The sequence below is a fragment of the Gastrolobium bilobum genome, unplaced genomic scaffold, assembly GCF_033153095.1.
Source record: "Gastrolobium bilobum isolate Gb01-03AN ecotype WA unplaced genomic scaffold, APGP_CSIRO_Gbil_v1 utg3122, whole genome shotgun sequence".
In the NCBI taxonomy this organism is placed as follows: Eukaryota; Viridiplantae; Streptophyta; class Magnoliopsida; order Fabales; family Fabaceae; genus Gastrolobium; species Gastrolobium bilobum.
The window spans coordinates 110756-116987 of record NW_026897077.1 but is presented as its reverse complement, the minus strand read 5'-3'; the positions used below and the strand labels follow the sequence as shown (position 1 = coordinate 116987).

The 6232-nt window shown below is 38.6% G+C and overlaps 1 pseudogene; it reads left to right on the top strand.

Moving 5' to 3' along the window:
* The first annotated feature begins 503 nt into the window (after positions 1-503).
* On the top strand, positions 504-5531 carry LOC133303883 (uncharacterized; annotated as a pseudogene).
* Positions 5532-6232: the final 701 nt, after the last annotated feature.

Here is a 6232-nt window from a genome sequence, read left to right as displayed (position 1 = left end):
TAATTAGAAACTCTAATTTTTAACATTAACTATTGTCCTTTAATTACCCTTGATCAGATGAATCCAGAGTTTTTTGATCGTTCGGGGAATTTGCAGTTTTAAGCTGTTACGCGCGTCGTAGACACTCTTCCCCAAACTCACTAATTTCCATCAGAAATTATATTTCCTAGTCCTATAAACCATTTATAACTTATATCCAAACCTAGAGCTCAAAATTCAATCGACACGTTTTACAGTGCAACTGTATTGCGGTATTTTTACCTGGTAAAAAACACTATTCACCAAATTTTACTAAACTTGCCTAACCACTCAATTTTTCGTTCTGAATCCATTTCTAGGGTTATTTTTATCATTTGAGACCTCATACTCAATTTTACTTGCCTAGGGTTACGTGTTTGGCTAATTACCGTTTTACCATTCCTTTGTATTTTGACCTAATTTTCAGGATTTTCACCAATCCTTCCCTTTAATCCAATATTAATATATTAATATATAATTTAGAAATGAGAGGTGTTATAACCCGAAGTGGTCGCATTTATACCCCTGAAGAGCTTCGAAATGATTTGGCCAAGGAAGTAGTGAAATAAGGGAAAAGGGAAAACAAGGAAGGGAAGGTTGTTGGAGGGAAAGTCAGTCAAGATGGGTGCAAGAAAATAGTGACTGATGAGGAAGCCTGTGAATTTTTGAAGTTCATAAGACAAAGCAAATATAGAGTGGTGGAGCAATTGAATCGCACTCCGGCAAAAATATCTCTCATATCCTTATTGTTGAATCCCGAGCCACACAGAAAGGTGTTAATGAAGGTGTTGAATGAAGCTCATGTTGCCCACGACATTGCTGTGGACAAGTTTAATGGCATTGTTGGTAATATTGTTGCTAATAATTATATTGGTTTTACTGATAATGGAATACCTATTGAGGGAAGGGGGCATAATAAAGCCTTGCACATTTCTGTGAAGTGTCAGGATCATGCCATGGCTAGGGTACTTGTTGACAATAGCTCCTCTTTGAATGTAATGCCACTAACAATACTGTCAAAATTACTTTTTGATATGTCATACATGAGACCAAGTATGATAGTGAGAGCTTTCGATGGTACTAGAAGAGAAGTGAGTGGGGAAATTGACATTCCGATTCAGATCGGTCCATGTACTTTTGAAATCACCTTCCAAGTGATGGACATCGTGCCAGCTTATAGTTGTCTCTTGGGGCGACCTTGGATTCATTCTGCGGGAGTTGTGCCCTCCACATTGCACCAAAAGTTGAAGTTTGTAGTGGACAACAAGTTGGTAATTATCTCAAGTGAAGAAGATTTGTTGGTGAACAAAACATCATTAATCCCTATATTGAATCCGCAGAGGAAGCCCTTGAAACTGCTTTCCAAGCACTTGAGATTGCCAACATTACCTATGTAGGGGAAGGAGCCCAAGTTGTGAAGCCAACACCATCTAATGCATCCTTAATGGTGGCTAAGCTTATGCTTGAGGGAGGATATTTTTGTGGACAAGGTTTGGGGAAGAATGGAGAAGGCATTGTTGAACCGCTACAACTGTGTGAGAACCAAAATAGATTTGGGTTAGGATACAAACCCACTAGAGCGGATAAAAGAAGAATCATAGAAGATAAGAAGGAAAGAATGATAGCTCGGTTGGAAGATAGAGAGCCAAAAACTGAGAGGATTCACATCTGTGATATTCGGCAAAGCTTCAGAAGTGCTGGATTGGTGTTCTCGGACCAAGTGGCTACCATTGAAGATGATCATCTTGTCAACCAGCACATTAACTTGGTGTATCCATGCTCTCCAGATACAGAGCTTGGCAATTGGGAGATAGTCGAGTTACCCACGATCTTAGATTCAAAGTAATTTGTAGTGCTAATCCTATTGCTCTGCCCAAGGCTTTAGGAGTACTTTTGTAATATGGGCTCACATGTTTCATTTTCAGTATTTTCTATCAATGAATGCATTTTCTTCAGTTATCCTTGTTTTCTTTATCGTTCACCTACTCATTACATTAATATTTATTCATTTTTTCTCCTTTTCTTGTGTTAACACCAATAAATGCAGATCTAAAAGTGATTCTCTTGAAAATGACCATGTTAAAATCTCATCATATGATTTTGATCACCCTTTAATCATACTGACGAGGATGGTGAAGAAAGTTGGGAGCCTTCCTCTGAACTAATGAGATTAATAGAGCAAGAAGCCAAAGAGATTCAACCTCATGATGAGTCAATTGAAATAATCAATCTGGGGACTGAATATGATAGAAGGGAAATTAAATTGGCACATGTATAAAAGAAAGTGAGCATAGCAAGTTGATTAAGCTCCTGTGCAATTACAATGATATTTTTGCATGGTTATACCAAGATATGCCCGGGCTAGATGCTAGCATAGTTGAGCACAGATTTCCCTTGAAGCCCGAGTGTCCCCCAATTAAGCAAAAGTTGAGACGATTGAAGGAAGAAATGCTATTGAAAATTAGAGAGAAAGTCAAAAAGTTGTTTGATGCAGGTTTCATTGCAGTTTCTAAGTACCTTCAATGGGTTGCCAACATTATTCCAGTCCTAAAGAAAGATGGTAAGGTTTGAATGTATGTTGATTATCGAGATCTGAATAAAGCTAGCCCCAAAGATGACTTTCCAATTCCTCATATCGATGTTTTGGTGGATCATACTACTCAACACTCATATTTCTCCTTCATGGATGGTTTCTCGGGTTATAACCAAATCAAAATGGCTCCTGAAGACATGGAGAAAACCACATTCATCATGTTGTGGGGAACATTTTGCTATAAAGTAATGTTGTTTGGTTTGAAAAATGCAGGGGCAACATATCAAAGAGCAATGGTAACCTTGTTCCATGATATGATGCATAAAGAGATAGAGGTTTACATAGATGACATTATTGCAAAGTCTCAAACATAAGAGGACCACATAGTCAACCTACAAAAGCTTTTTGAGCGATTAAGAAAGTTCAAGCTCAGGTTAAAGCCAGCTAAATGCACTTTCGGCGTAAAGTCAGGCAAATTATTGGGGTTCGTGGTTAGCCAAAAGGGAATAGAAGTTGATCCTAACAAGGTCCGAGCGATCATAGACATCCCAGCTCTTCGTACAGAAAAAGAAGTTCGTGAATTTTTTGGGAGATTGAATTATATCGCCAGGTTTATATCTCAATTAATTGCAACTTGCGAACCAATTTTTAAATTGTTACGGAAGAATCATGTTGTGGTGTGGAATGAAGATTGTCAAAAGGCTTTCGAGAAGATCAAACAGAATCTACAAGAGCCCCCTGTTTTACTACCTCTGATGCCGGGAAGACCTTTCATTATGTATCTGATAGTGCTTGATGAATCCATGTGTTGTGTATTGAGGCAGCATGATGAATCTGGTAGAAAAGAGCATGCCATCTACTACTTGAGCAAGAAGTTTACTATTTACGAAGCAAATCATTCGTTATTGGAAAAGACATGTTGTGCTATGGCGTGGGCTGCTCGTCGCTTGAGGCAGTACATGTTGTGTTATACTACTTGGTTAGTGTCAAAGATGGACCCGATCAAGTATATTTTTGAGAAACCAGCTCTTACTGGGAGAATAGCTCGCTGGCAAGTTCTGTTATCATAATATGACATCGTTTATGTCACTCAAAAGGCAATAAAAGGCAGCGCTCTTGCATAGTATTTGGCTCACCAACTTGTGGAAGATTATCAGTCTATGTAGTGTGAATTCCCAGATGAAGATATAATGGCTTTATTTGAAGGAGAAGAATAGTCTTCACAACAGGAATATTGGACTTTATTATTTGATGGGGCATCTAATGCACTGGGGCATGGAATTGGAGCTGTTCTAATTTCCCCGGAGAACCATTTCATTCCATTCACAGCCAAGTTTTGCTTTGATTGTACAAATAATATAGCAGAATATGAGGCATGCGCCATTGGAATCCAAGCGGCGATAGAATCAAAAGCAAAAATTCTCAAAGTGTATGGAGATTTTGCTCTAGTTATCCATCAACTAAGAGGAGATTGGGAAACTCAAGATGCCAAGTTAGTCCCTTATTATGCTTACATAAGGGAGGTAATTAAGTATTTCGATGAAGTCACATTCCATCACAAACCTCGTGAAGATAATCAGTTGGCCGATGTTTTAGCCACTTTATCATCAATGCTCAAGATAAGCCAACAGAGGTATGCCACTAGTATGGATGGAAACTCGTGATCAGCCTGCATATTGTCAAACAGTGGAAGAAGAGCTCGACGGGAAGCCATGGTATCATGATATCAAATGCTACATTAAGAGCAGAGAATATCCTCTTGTTGCTTCAGAGAATGATAAGAGAACCTTGAGGAGATTAGCAATGGGTTTTTTTTTGAATGAAGATGTACTCTACAAGAAGAATCATGACATGGTGCTTCTTAGATGTGTTGACGTAGCAGAAGCAGAGAAGATTATCAGAGATGTTCATGAAGGGTTTTTTGGGACTCACGCAAACGGGCATGCAATGACAAGGAAAATCTTGAGGGCAGGCTATTATTGGTTGACTATGGAGACTGATTGTTTCAACTATGTGAAGAAGTGCCATAAATGTCAGACATATGCTGATAATGTTCATGCATCGCCAATTCCTTTGAATGTTTTAACAGCACCATGGCCATTTTCAATGTGGGGGATGGATGTCATTGGGGAAATTGAACCAAAAGCCTCAAATGGGCATCGTTTCATTCTGGTCGCAATTGATTATTTCACCAAATGGGTCGAAGCTGCTTCTTATGCCAGTGTAACCAGAAGTGTAGTCATCAAGTTTATCAAGAAAGAGTTGATCTGTCGTTATGGCTTGCCGAACAAGATCATTATTGACAATGCAACCAACTTGAATAACAAGATGATGAAGGAATTATGTGAGAGCTTCAAGATACAACATCATAACTCTTCCCCATATCGACCGAAGATGAATAGAGCAGTTCAAGCAACAAACAAGAACATCAAGAAGATCATTCAAAAGATGGTGATAACATACAGGGACTGGAGTGAAATGCTTCCTTTTGCCTTGCACAAATATTGCACATCCATTTGTACCTCAACAGGTGCCACCCCATTCTCTTTGGCATACGGAATGGAAGTAGTGCTTCTATTGAAGTGGATACCCTCGTTGACAGTGCTGATGGAGACAAAATTGGAGGAAGCAGAGTGGGTCTAATCTCGACTTGATCAATTGAATCTTATTGAAGGAAAAAGATTAAATGCTCTTTATCATGGCCAATTGTATCAAAAGAGGATGAAGAAAGCTTATGAGAAGAAAGTACGACCTCGACAATTCCATTCAAAAGGATTCTTTCCATTCAAAAGGAGATTTAGTGCTCAAAAAGATTCTTTCCATTCAAAAGGATCACCGAGGAAAGTGGACTCCCAATTATCAAAGGCCTTATGTTGTGAAGAAAGCTTTCTCTAGAGGGGCCCTAATACTCACAAAGATGGACGGTGAAGATCTACCACTTCCGGTCAATTCAGATGCAGTCAAGAAGTATTATGCTTAAAAATAAAAAAAAAATAGAAAAGAAAAGAAAGAAGAGGAAGTTGCTCGCTAGGTTGAAAACCTGAAAAGGCGGCCTAGGCAAAAATTAGAGCGACCTAGTAGGTTGAAAACTCGAAAGAGCAACCTAGGCAAAAGTTAAGGTCAAAAAATTGAAGATCACACTTGATATATTAATCTAGCATCAAGGGGTTTCCATCGAATTGGGGCAAATCATGCATTTGAAGCACAAGAGGCTGGAGCAACTGATATCCATGGAAGCTGATTAAGGCATATTCAAGATGATAAGCATGGGAAGCTAGCACTGGTCATTGGAAAGAGTATCACTGGATGAGCCGGAGCCCTCTCTTTTAGCATTACCTTTTGAATTTCTTTGTCTCTCTATATCCTGTTTTTATGACTCATTTGTACTACATTATTTTTCTTCATAAAATGGCATTTCCTTCTTTCTCCAATCCCTTTGTTGATTGCATATGCATTTTCCATGATAAGCTTATACTAAAATTTGAAATGTGTGATGATATCATATGAGCATTAAGAACTACTATAATTGCTTCAAAAGATCATGGTAAGCACGACAAATCTCCCACAAACGTGGTATAATAAGTAACAGATATCAAGAGTGTAGTTCAAAGGACCGACATCACAGTCTGGATATGCAATGCAAAGCAAGAACCAAGAACTCGTTTCAATTCATTACGGCAT